The sequence below is a fragment of the Globicephala melas genome, chromosome 13 (genome assembly GCF_963455315.2).
Source record: "Globicephala melas chromosome 13, mGloMel1.2, whole genome shotgun sequence".
Classification (NCBI taxonomy): domain Eukaryota; kingdom Metazoa; phylum Chordata; class Mammalia; order Artiodactyla; family Delphinidae; genus Globicephala; species Globicephala melas.
In genome coordinates this window covers 22,356,400-22,370,279 of record NC_083326.1, presented here as the reverse complement: position 1 = coordinate 22,370,279, position 13,880 = coordinate 22,356,400, and the positions used below count along the sequence as shown (strand labels likewise).

General features: G+C 37.4%; 1 protein-coding gene across 2 annotated transcripts in view; it reads right to left on the bottom strand.

Moving 5' to 3' along the window:
* Window positions 1–13,880, bottom strand: part of DOK6 (docking protein 6) — a 430,409-nt gene that overhangs the window by 154,566 nt on the left and 261,963 nt on the right. The gene's annotated exons all lie outside the window — the stretch shown is intronic.

Genomic DNA, 13,880 nt, shown 5'->3' with positions numbered 1-13,880 from the left:
CTTCAGAAAGTGTTACTGTGTCCCTTGGTGACATCGATATATACTGCGAAACACTACCTTTTTCTATTGTATGGGAAAAGGAGTTATTCTTAATCATTAATCCATTCACTCATTCTTCAACTTTTTGTTGCATGCATTCTCTATGGTGGGGATTAAATGGTTAAATTGTACAGTGGGAACATAAGGGCAGAAAACGAATTGGAGTCTGCCCAAATGCCGTAACTGTCCGCTTCTTCACATAATCTTAAGTGGATGTCATAGAAATAATTTCTGCGAGGAATGTCTTCTTTAACTTACACAAAAACGTACTCAATTTTACCTTTGAGGCGTGAAGTATTTAATGCCCACTCAGACTGACTCTCAAAGCATAGAGTATTCACGGTCACATTCAGCTTGTGATAATTGCAGATATTCATTACTGCCTTCGGCAGAACTTCAGACATTGTTTTGGTATGCAAAATAAAAGCACATAACTGTTTCATTCCTGGATAGTTTGAAATTGAAAATCTGATTATTAGGCAATGATTCCAAACCTCGCTTTACAACTTTTCATGTATCTCAAAGGTTACCGCAAAATCCTGCAGCCCCTGATCCCCATTAAAATGCATTAGATGCACTTTATTTTGAAAAATAAGGTTAGTTGGTAAGTTCCAGGAAGTAAAGAACTTGGTATGACCTACAAAGTATCCTTAGTTCCTAGCACCATATTCTTGGTTTATAGTAAATGATCAATAAATATTAGTTAATTGTATGAATGAAATAAATATATCCCACAATGAATATGGGCTGCAAGAATTGAGGAATTACAAAAAAATAATGAGTCGTGATAACGAAAAGTTTAAGAATTACTGGCAGATACATTTTTGTGAGTTTGAATTTGATTGTGAATAGTTCTTTAAAGGCAGTGCTGTTGCATGAATTATTTTGAGAGGCATAATGGTGCAGCTGCAGTTTGTAAAGGATTGAGATGTTTAGAAGTGTGCTATCATCCATCATGATGCTACAATCTTAAACACTGTATGTTTGCTGGTACTGAGCTCGAATTGTCTGTATAATAGAAAGAATCTTTTCAGTGGCAGGTATTTTGTAAAGCAAGGATTTTCTGATGCAAAATCAGTTATATTTAACTTAAGCACGACAGCTTGAAACTTAGTAGCCATATGGTCAATATTGATGTTCAAGTGCCTAGATATCCTGGGACCAAAAATAATCTAATGATTCAATATTCTAGTTGTTGACCCATGAAAGTAATATGTATATAGATTTCACAATTATTTCCCAAAGAAAAGGCAAAATGAGATAAATTCTGTAGCTGAAAAATGAAGAACATTGTCCCATTAATTATGTGCAATAAAAGGCTGTATCTATGTCTACATAGACACGTACATATTCCATAAACCTTAAAATTCTTGTGTGCAAGTATCTACGTGCAGCATTAAATACATCCCTCACTTTCCCAGCACAGTTCCCTCTCCAATGGGATTACAAGTAAATCAAAAGGGTATGATCTAATATGAGAATAGAAATGAAACTTGGACCCAACAGAGTGACTCAGGGCTATAGTTAATGCCTGAAGAGCAATATTCTTTTCTTTGCTCAAGACACTTCTGATGAAGTTCAGCTTCTACATTTGGAACTAACCATGTGTCAGTGGCATCTGTTGTGCATAGGGAAAATATTGCCATTATAAAAGCGGAAAGTGAAACAGTCCTCTAAATTTTTTCCTTTCCATCAATCCCGGAGTCTGAAGAGAGCATCGGAAGACTCACTGCCAAAATGCCAAGAAATAACAACACTTTTTAAAAACTCCTGAAATAAATAAACATCATTAAACAATCTTACTGTTGCTTAAGACTGCACTGACCCTTGATATTCACACCCACTGTTTGTAACTGAAAAAACGGAGCATACAAAAAAATGGTCCTGACATGGAGTGTCCTTCGAACGGATGTTCCGTGAAAGGTTGCACATAATCTACAGAGTACTTCAGAGGACCCAGAAGAACCATAACGTTTTCACAGAAATGTCTGCGTGCTCTAATGTTAGCAGATAAAACCTAACAGTAATAAACACAGAAAAAGGACAGTCATCACAATGGCCATTGGAGAAAGCTGGAAAATAATTAATACGTGAATTTATTATGAGTCACATGACACAGGGCTCTGCACACCAAAGTCTTTGAGGCGCGTTTACGAACAAGTTCAAAGTGATGGGATAACTCCCCTAAGGAGTCCTTCCAGGGCCGCCTCTAGACAGCACAAAGCAGGTGAACCTTACCTGCATCCCTTCCCTCTGGCCTGCCTTCTACTTTCCCACTTTATTTTTTTTAACCTGGCAACTCAAGTAACCCCTTCTTGTTATGGTTTAGAATGCTCCTACCTTCTTTTTGATGCTATTTCTTCTATCTTAAGAAAGGAATTACCCTAAACAATTTTATTTTCAATTTTTCAATATTCAAAATTTATCTTCCTCTAAGGGCTAATTTCCAAGGATCTGAGATTCAATGAAAACGTAGGCTAATTAATCCAGCAGAAAACCAGGCACATAAAGATAAGGGCAGCACATCAAGTCATCTAGCAAATTACACTTCTTTGAATTCTATTTTAACGGAAGGAAGGTTTCTGCATTTGCTATGAAGAAATTATTTTATGCCCTTAGTAACATAAAACACATTGTTTTACTAAAACTTGTTATGTTTTCCATTGGGCCATTTCAATATGAAATAGTTAAAACTGGTCCCAGTAAAATGACTTTTAAAAATATTTACCTCTGTGAAATAATCCTATCAGGCAGGTTTTTTAAACCCATCTATGATCATGTCACCTTTTTATTTAAGAAACTGCGTGTGGGTTTTACTGCCTAGAGTACTGGTTTTCAGGTTTCAGTGTGCATCAAAATTACCTGGAGGGCTTGCTTCAAAACAGATGGCTGGCTTGCCTCCACCGTTATTGTTTCTGATACAGTAAGTCTACCCCAGGGCTGGCTAATTTACATTTCTACTTGTTCCCAGGAGATGTTAATGGTGCTGCTCTGGGGACCACACTTCGAGAAGTGTCGATTTGTGAAACTCATTTAAAAATATTGCCAAGGAAGTAGCAGCATCTGAGAAACCATGAGGAATGCTTTTGAAAAGTGATGCTATGTTCCAGTAGAGCAAATCAGCACATTTTATTCAAAATTGTTTTCTAATCTCTGCTCAAATAAATTAATTCTATCTCAACTGACTCACGACTGACTTGTCAAGAAAGAGTTCTTATGCCAATTGGAATAAAGAAGGGAGAGAGGCATAGAAAGAAAGGGGGTATATGAAAGACAGTTTACAATTCAGCAAGATATGTATATCCCAGGTATGTCCTTTTGAGATTATCAACAATAACAATAAAAACACTATAAAGAAGCACTGAACAGCAGAGTTCCAAGTAGCCAAAAGAATTAGAAAAGAAACTAGCTGTCTAAATAATGATAATAATATCCTGAAACATGAATAAAATATAAAGTCCTGTGAAGACTGGTGAATGTGTGAAGAAATAAATTTTTGAAAGGTTATGTAAAAAATATTAGTTTTAAATGTGTTCACACATATAAACTATAGAATTCTAGAGCGAAAAATCCCAAACACATTGTCCATAAAACTGTATTTTGGTAAAACTTAGGTTTGTATAATGGCTGATAGATATATGAGAAAACATAATCTTATTTTAAATGGCCAAAACAATAACAAGGTGAAATATTTATAAGATGAATTGTTCTGTCCAACAAAGATGCTTACTGTTGCTGAATCTGCAGTTGCACTTACCAGGGCAGTTTTACTCTAGGGCTGGATTAAGAGGTCCAAAGGAAGAGACCATGCTCCAAATGGCCTTGACACAGGGTTAAGGTCACAACCACAAGAACAGTCTCGAGGGGGCTACAAAACAAGGTTTGGTCAAATTGAATTGGACAAGATCTGGCGAGAAAGGGTAGCTACGCTCAGGAGAAATGGTCCTGGAAAAGGGATAGTGAGACCCCAGGTGATATGTGGGAGACCCTGAGAAGGACGGAAACCTTCCCTTCTCAGCCAGTGAGGTTTTACATAGATCTTGTTTAGGGCAGGAACTAACCCAATATAATATTAGCTGGAGCCTGGCAAGTGGAGGTAAGTGGAGCTTGCAGGTGCAGCAGGAAGCAGAGGATCACTGATGACGTTTCTGACATGAAGCAAAATACCCTCCAGTGACTAGAAATAAGTGAACAGAAAACAAAAGGATGATGAGCTCTTCAACCAGTTTCTTGGTAATTTCCATCTTGTAACAGAAGAGATGGAACACTGGTTTTAAAGGAGAACCATGCTAGGGCTTCCCTGGTGGCGCAGTGGTTGGGAGTCCGCCTGCCGATGCAAGGGACACGGGTTCGTGCCCCGGTCCGCAAGGATCCCGCGTGCCGTGGAGCGGCTGGGCCCGTGAGCCATGGCCGCTGAGCCTGCGCGTCCGGAGCCTGTGCTCCGCAACGGGAGAGGCCACAACAGTGAGAGGGCCGCGTACCACAGAGAAAAAAAAAAAAAAAAAAGGAGAACCATGCTGAAAAACAGACATATAAGCTCAGCTAAGTTTCCTTGGTAATAAATTGAAATATTAAAAAAAACAGACTTCTGGAATTTATGTATTGAATAATTTTGTGAATCTACCTCATAGTAAACAGTGTCTGTGACTGCATGAATATAAAACACATCTTGTGTATATTAGCTGATTAATTAAAATAAATTTGGGAAATGTCTATTGGATGCCAGTCCATTCTTTTTTCAAAGAAGGTCCTGTAAGTTTTAGCTGTTAGCTGATTCCTGAGCAGTCTATCCCCCTCTGTCCATCTCACTTCTCCTGATACTTCAGAAGTTGTGGGTTTGAAGGTTGGGTCAAAAGAAAGGATGGAACATGGAACTAAGTATTACACCTAAATATCTGAAAAATAAGAGCTTCATAAATATTAAAACTGTCAGGTTTTCCATGGGGAGAGGTTAAACTTTAAAATAACTGCAGCTAAGTGGGTGAGTGTAAAGTCATACTTTCACCTTCTCTTCCTAAAATCCAAGCATGGCTCAAAAGGAGAAGCCCCACAATAAGAAGAGTGTTCTTTAGCAATCTGGTGACATCCCTAATTTTCTGAATTTCAATTCCAGGGTCTTCCATATAGTAGAGACTTAAATATTTGTTAAAGTTCATTAATTAAAATATTTAGGGATTATTAAATTAAATAAAGTAAATATTTATATGCATATATATGGTTATGTAATGATTAATAATAGCTCTAAATGATTGGACAATGTATAATTTTGAATTTCACTTAGTTGTTTCTATCAACCAGTGTTTCCATAAAGTAAAACTCACTCTATGTACAACTTACTGGTCAAAATAATTTTAAAGATTTAACAAATTATTTTATAGCAAGAGAATTCAATTTTTATCTCAAAATTTCATGTGATCAGAATATTGATAGTTACGGAAGACATCTTTTCAGTTAAATTTATTACTGCAGCTAATTCATTAAAAGACCCAAACTTATTTGTCCCATCAAATGTGGAAATGAGCGTTGTCCAGTTGGTGACCTTTATCTCCTTATTTAGCCACCATGAACAGCTGTGGCTGCATCCTGTATCCTGCTCACAGATTCATCATGGTGAGAAGAATCACCACTACACCTCCCAACTCAGGTTGTCCCCCGTCCTCTCTTGCACACTGCTCTGGTACCAGCCTGGTCAGGACTAGATGATGCTACAGCTCTGCCAGCCTGGGTGAGAGAGCAACCTCCCCATCTGGCGAACATCCAAATTCTATGAGTGGTTCTCTTGCCTTTCCCCCTTCCTCGTGCTTGGAGGAGGACAGACCCCCTCCTTTCTGCTCTTCTCTTGCCTTTCCCCCTTCCTCGTGCTTGGAGGGGGACAGACCCCCTCCTTTCTGCTCTTCTCCTATGAGAGAATTCTCCTCAATTAATCTTCCAGCCTGCTCTTTAGAATTTCATGGTGCTTTTCCCACATTATCCACCGCTCTGGGGCTGCAGTACCTTTCTGACACAGCAAGAAAGTCCCACTCTAGGCTCTATATTTAACAATTGTTACACACCAATTCCAAACATGAAATTTCAATATTAATACTAAATTAATAAACAGTCTACTAAATGTTATTTAGTCAAAGGACCAGAGTTATTGGTCTACTATTAACCACTAATTAGTAAGTCCACAAGAATCGGGTGTTTGAAAACCTAAATGCATGCTTGGGAGTGTTGGAATTTGTTAATGAGAATTCATCTCAATTTCGAATCTAGGTTCACCCCACTGTTTGATAAAATATGCTTTGTTTTTAATGGTCATATGAAGTGCCACAAACTTCAATAGAACCAGATGTTACTCAGAAAATAATGAGATTTTCAAGATCATTCTGAACTTTACATTCCTGTCTCCAAATGGCTGTAATATTGGGATACTGCAGTGGTCAGCCTTCAATTTCAGCAGCCTTAGAAATGGAGCCACACTGGGAAAGCAGATATTTGCACATTTAGACACATCCTGAGATCTGTATAATGCAATTAAAGCAGCAATGAAACAAAGTATGATTGATGCTTGTCAAAATTTGTGGAACTCTTCAGAAATTGTGACTCCATTTCCACCAGAGTACTGAAATTTGTCAAAATTTATTTTATTATAACGTGGCAATAGCAATAAATGCAGTTGCCAGGTGCCACCTGCTCAATGGACACTGTGAATTGGAATCCTTGCAATTCTCGTATCAAATGGCAGCACTTAAAAAAAAAAAACCAGGGCTTCCCTGGTGGCGCAGTGGTTGGGAGTCCGCCTGCCGATGCCGGGGACACGGGTTTGTGCGCTGGTCCGGGAAGATCCCACATGCCGCGGAGCGGCTGGGCCCGTGAGCCATGGCTGCTGAGCCTGCGCGTCCGGAGCCTGTGCTCCGCAACGGGAGAGGCTACAACAGTGAGAGGCCCGCGTACCGCAAACAAACAAACAAAAACAGTAATATCTTTTAATCCCCCAGGAACTAATTTATTTTTTTCCTTCCTTCTTTCTTTCTTTCCTTTTCTTTTTTTTACAAAAAAATTACTGTTGACAGCATTTTATCTGCATTTCCAAGTAAATCATGTTCATTGTAGTAAATACAGAAAATCATTAAAAATTCAACTGCTATTATACCGTATACAGATAATCTGTTAAAGTAATGTGTATCTTAATATACAAGCATATTCACATATATTGTACTTATTATCATACAGAATGTAAAGTACTGAACCCTTTATATTGCCTTTACTATAGTATAAAATTTTCAGGTGCTATTAAGGATTCCTTGGGGATACAATTTTAATGATTGCATAATATTCTACGGTATAGCTATGCCGTATTTCATTTAATAATTATCTATTTGATGAATATTGAAGTTAAGTCAACTTCTGTCTGATATAAATTAGGCTATAAGAAAATAACCAACTTTCAGCTTAATTTGCTAAATAATTCACTCATTTTATATTGAATCATAGGGTTTACTTTATTCTTATATATACATTTTGGATCATTTTAATACCCTTGATTATTAAATTACATTGGGTACTAAGATCTGAATTATTGGATTAAATGCCATAAACTCTTTTAAGAACCACACATTGTCAAATTGCTTTCCAGAAATTCCATACCAATCCATATTCCAATTAAAAAACATATTTTATATTTTATATATTCATTTTACATAAATGTCCCCGGCCAGACTTTTAAACTAGCTTTACTATTTCTCTGTTGATTTTAAGAATTCTATATACTACAAATTTTTCCTATCATGTTTATGACAAAGACTTCATCTCAGGTTTCCTTAATTTTGTTTATGGTATTTATGGCCAGAAAATGGAAAATGGTTTTAATTTTTCTAATAAGTCCTTTGTTACTGAAAGGTTAAATATTATATTACCCGCTCATAGCAGTTTTAGCATTTTATTTTTTACAGTAACTGGTATATTGAAGCACAATGAAATGTTCATATCTTATTTATAACATTTATTCAGTTTTGACAAATGCACAAGACACAACTTTTCTGTCACCTCAGAAAGTTCCCTTATGCTATTTTCCAGCTGCCCATGGCCCTCAGAAGCAACCACTGATCTCATTTCTAACACTGTAGGTTATTTTTGCCTATTTTAGTAGCCTCCTGTGAGTCAGAAGCTCAGCACGTCACTAATTTATTTCCAGTTTGTGGCATTCCATTTTTATTTTTTATTTCCTTTTAACTTTTTTTGATGGTGTTTTTTGAGGAGCATAGGTTTGAATTTTGATGAAGCCCAAATTATTTATTTTTACAGTTTTTTTCAGTGTTTTATATAAGAAATCTTAGCCTATCCTAAATTTGCATCCACCTTAAATTGATGTTTGAGTATGGTGTGAGGTAGGGGTTAAGGTTCCTTGTTTCCTATATAGATATCCAGTCAGTCTAAAACTATTTATTAAAGAAATATTCCTTTTCTCATCGAAATGACCAATAAGCTTATGAAGAAGGGCTTTGGTGCCCTTGTCAAAAATTACTGATCCATATATGTGGATCATTTTCTTTCTGTTCTGTTCCACGGACCTATTTGTCTATCCTGTCCTGATTACTGTCACTTATAATAAGTCCAGAAATTAGAAAGGGTACACATTCCAACTTGGTTCTTCCTTTTTGAGATAATTTGGCTAGTGTTGGTCCTTTGCCTTCCAAATACACTTTAAAATTAACTTGTCAAGTTCTAGAAAAAATGCCTGGCTTTCAGGATTTTTATTGGAATTGTGTTGAATCAATAGGTTACTGTAAGGAGAACTGACATCTTAACAATATTGACTATTCCAATCATGAATGGCTTATCACTACATTTATTTAGATGTATTCATTTCTCTCAGCAGTATTTAGTTTTCACGGTAGAGGTCTTTGCTGATTTTATCTCTGAGTATGAGATTTTTTTAAATAGTATTATAAATGATACTATCATATTTGTAATTGTTCACTGATAATATATATGTGTGTAAATGTTATATATATTTATATAGATAAGTTATATCTATATAATATTTACACACACATATACATATAAATACGTACATATTAACTTTTTATCCTGCAACATCACTGAATTCAGGTAGCTGTAGTTGCTTTCTCATAGATCCCTTAGCGTTTTCAAGGTACACTATCTTAACCTCTTATTTTCTTACTAATTTTTATAATTTTAGTTTCTTTTCTTGTCATATCACACAAATTAGGACCTTAAGTAGAGTAAGTAGAATATTGAATAGAAGTGGTGAGAGAGGATATCTTTCCCTTATTCCCAATCTCATGAGGAAAGCATTCAATATTTTACCTTCAAGAATTCTATTTTCTGAAGGTTTTACATTGATGTCCTTCATCAGTTTGAGAAAGTCCCTTCTATTCCTAGGTTTTTGAGAGTTGTTTTCATAAATGCATATTGTATTTTATCAAATGCTTTTTATGGATCAATTGTAATGATCATATGATCTTCTCCCTTGACCTATTAATGTAGTGACACATAATGGTTGATTTCTGGGATTTTTTTGCATTTCTGGCATACATACCAATATTGATCAGAGTGTATTATCTTGTTAATACTTTAATATTCCATTTTCTAATTTTTAAAAGGATTTTGTACTTACAGGCATGAAAGATATCTGTCTGGAATTTTATTTTCTTGCATTGACTTTTTCTGGTTTCAGTATCTGGCTTATAGTGGCTTCATAAAATGAATTGTGAAATCATCTCTCCTCTTCTGTTTTCCAAAAAACTTTGCATAGGATTGATATTATTTCTTCTTTAAATAGAATTCAAGAGTGCAACTGTATGGGACTGGAGTTCGTGTATGGGAAGTTGTATAATTTTTTTTTTTTTAGCGGTACACGGGCCTCTCACTGTTGCGGCCTGTTGCGGAGCACAGGCTCCGGATGCGCAGGCTCAGCGGCCATGGTTCATGGGCCCAGCCGCTCTGCAGCACGCAGGATCTTCCCGGACCGGGGCACGAACCCGTGTCCCCTGCATCGGCAGGCAGACTCTCAACCACTGCGCCACCAGGGAAGCCCCTGGAAGTTGTATAATTTTAATTTAAATTTCTTGAATGGACATAGGGCTCTTTGGGTTTTCTATTTGTTGTTAAGTTACTTTGGGTAATTTGAATCTCTGTTAAGTAATATAAAATTTTATTTTATTTACAAAGCCTATAATCAGAGATAATATTTTGATTTTTTCTTTTATGGCAGATGGAAATTAAAAAACATTTCCCCCGACACTTTTCCCTCCAATTTTAACATTTATTATATCCTAATCTGAGCTCTGGGACTGTTATTACTACAGTTAGGATTTTAAACTATGCTCAAAGAAAAATGTAGAGCTTTGCAAAATATATTTTTTAAAGTGAAAGGCTAAAATTTGATGCTCTCAACATCTACCTCAAAAGATTTGAAAAAGAACCTGCAATTAAATCCAAAACTGTGGAGCAACTGAGTGATTAGTCATAGTGAATGAGAGCAGAAATTAATACATTTTAAAACATACTGAAAAAAAGGTTTAATAAATAGGTAAATCTCTGATGATGCTGACTATGGGGAAAAAAAGGCAAAAATAACCTATATGAAGTAAAAAAGGAGCTATCACTACAGTGTAGACAGGTATTAAGAAGATACTACAAGGATATTGTGATTAAATTTATGTCAGTAATTTTGAAACTTTGTAAGAAATGCAAGAAACGTTGCAAGAAAACTTTGCAAGAGAGTCCTAAAATCACTGGTAGATGTTTTGAAGCTGATTATAATCAACAGTTTATTACCCTGAGTTTTCAAACTTTAGTGCATGTTAGGTCCCTGGGGTTATTAAAATACAGACATCTGGTCCCACATCCCAGAGATGTTTGTTTTAGAGTGTGGCTGGGGGCCCAGAATTTTCTTGTCTAACACACACTTGATGTGAATGTGACAGAGACATGCACAATATTCCGGAGAAATATGGACTTTCCTGCTAGGCACTGTGCTACTCGCTTTGCATGCTATATTTTATTTAATCCTTACAACAATCCTATGAGACGTGTACTATCAGTATCATCCCAAAGAGCAGGAATCTGAGATTTAGAGCATTTCAGTCTCTTGACCATGGCCCCAGAGCTTATGAGAACTGGAACAGAACTTGATGATGTACTAAGTTTGTTTGGCAACATATGTTCGTCAGGCTACAAGTTTGACTTTCAAGCTTGACACCATAGTTTTACTGTAGCAGGAACAAAATGGATCACCAAAAGTTGGGTATATCAAAAGTGAAATCTCGGCCCCTGAATGCTTATACTGGTGGGAGGGAGAGGAAATGGAGCTCCCCGGACTGAGCCAGAAAGTTGCAAAACTCATTCAAGAAATCAGAGTTTGAGGTCCGAAAAACTCAGTACTTACTGAAATATCCAGGAGGAGAAATATAAGGTTTTATTCTGCCGGTGAAAAGGATGGAGAGTCTAATACAGTAGAAACACAGGATTAGACAATTGGAGTGAAAGAAGAAATGCAGAAGACAAGTACAAGAATGGTAGGAAACACTCCTACCTACTCAAAGGGAACTCACAATATCCAGGAGGTCCATGAAGAGAAGCCCTAGAGAAGCTAATCTGTACTACTCGAATCTAAACAAGCTTTGGTACGAAAGTATAATGGACCACATTAATGCTCTGAATTAACAGAGCACAGAAGAGTGAGACAAATTTGAGGTCAGCGTTCTTAACTGTTTTTGAGCCACAAACCACATTAGCAGTCTGGTGACGCCATGCACTCGTCTCAGAATTATGCTTTTAAATGTATAAAATAAAATTCACAGCATTACAAAAGAAAAAAAATGAAATCTCATTAGTGTATACTGAGGTTTTCTTTTCTTTCCTCTTTGTGTGTGTGTATATTTGTGTTTGTTTTCTGTCAAATGAGGACTCATTTAACCCAGTTTCTGATCAAAGTTCAATCTTTGAGCTTCCTCCTCGTTTCATCCAGGCTGATTTGAAAACCCCCGGAACTGATATAGTCCCAGGTGTCAGCAGAGGAGACACGGTCCTCTTATCTGGTTCGTATGTACCCATCTCCCTGTGGAGTTACTTCACTTGCTTTCCTGTGACACAGCAAGTCCTGCTTTCAGAGAGTATCTGGGGTCCAGTGGGGGCCAATAGGAAGCCTGGGCACCCCATCCATGCCATATAAGTTTTGAGACAGTTGAGGTGTAGCTTTATCTTGTTACACCTTGCTAGGCTCTGCTGACATCTCTCCACCACATCTCTCCATCTCTTCCTAGGCTTGTCATCAAACTCCATGCAGAGAATCAAATTCTAGTCTTTGTTCTTGTAGTAGCCTCCAATTTACATGAGGAGATAGAAGCATGTGTCTGTGTCCACTCAAACTCCCAGGGAAAGGGTATGGGCAAGGCATTACCTTATTTTCAAAGTCCTTCTTTTTGCCTGTAGTTGGGAGATACCAGTAATTCTGGACTCAGCATTCTCCCCAGAACCTTCTCCTTTCATATAATTACAAATGTTTCTGAAATTTGCATCTTTGTTATTATTGTGTTTGTATAGGGCATGTTTCCAGGGCAAAGCAAACAGGACAGGTCCTTTGGTGTTTCAAGGTATTTCTCCCAGTATGCATCTCACTTTGTAATGATATGGCCAGAGTTAGACAACGGATCACTTAGATTTGGCAGTGTAGGCAGGGAAGCACTACAAAACACCCTTGATTTCCTTGAATCATCTATTTCAAAGAGAGGTAGAAATATTTATGGCATTGGCCTTGATTCCATTGTAGTGCATACTGAGGACCAAACGGGAAAAGTGGTGTTTTGACCTAGTTTATTGATTATATGCAATCAAAGCAATCAAAGCAAAAAGCAATCAAAGCAAAAAGTCGACAGCAATCAAAGAATGGAATTAGCAACACAAGATAAGGTGAGGAGGCACATATTTAGGGCCCATTCAGGACTTTGTGTTATATCCACGAGTATCATCTTATTCTTGCCAGGATGGCTGCTCCCATCACCATCATCTTTCAGCTTTCCCTGTAGGTAAGCACCTCCACTGGTTATACTGGCATTTTCCAACCTGTTTCATGGAACAGATAGGAATATCCACAAGCTATGGACAGGGGTTATGCGTAGAAAAAGACAGGTAGGTAAAATGAGTATGGGAAATGTTGCATTACACAACGGTAAAAAAGGTCTTCATTCTAGTATAGCTTTATTCAGCTCATGCATATGGTGACCATCATATAGGGTTGGTATTAATTTCCTAGGGCTGCTGTTACAAAGTACCAAAAAACTGGGTGGCTCAAAGCAACAGAAATTTATTATCTCATAGTTCTGGAGGCTAGAAGTCTGAAAGCAAGGCGTTGGCCCGGCTAGGTTCTCTCTGAAGGCTTTAGAGGGAGAATCCTCCCTCATCTCTTCTAACTTCTGGGGTTTGCTGGCAATCCTTGGCCTTCCTTGGCTGGTAGATACATCACGCAAGTTACAGGGCCGTCTCCTCTCCATGCATCTTCACATCATCCGTCTCTGTGTCCAAATTTCCCCTCTTTATAAGGACATATTGCATGTCATATTGGATTAGGGCTCTTTCTAACGAGTTTGTTTAAACTTGGTTCTCTGTAAAGATCCTATTCCCAATAAGGTCCCATTCTGAGGGTTAGGACTTGGACATCTCTTATTTTGGAGGGGAACACAATCTAACCCACAATAGTGTTACGTAATATTACATTCACTCTGCTGATTCCCTCACTGCAGAAGGCGTATAGTAGTGGTAGTAGCAGTATTTCCTGGAACTCACTTTAGGAAATACAGGAGTGTGTGGATGGCATTTGGAAGCTCAAACATAGG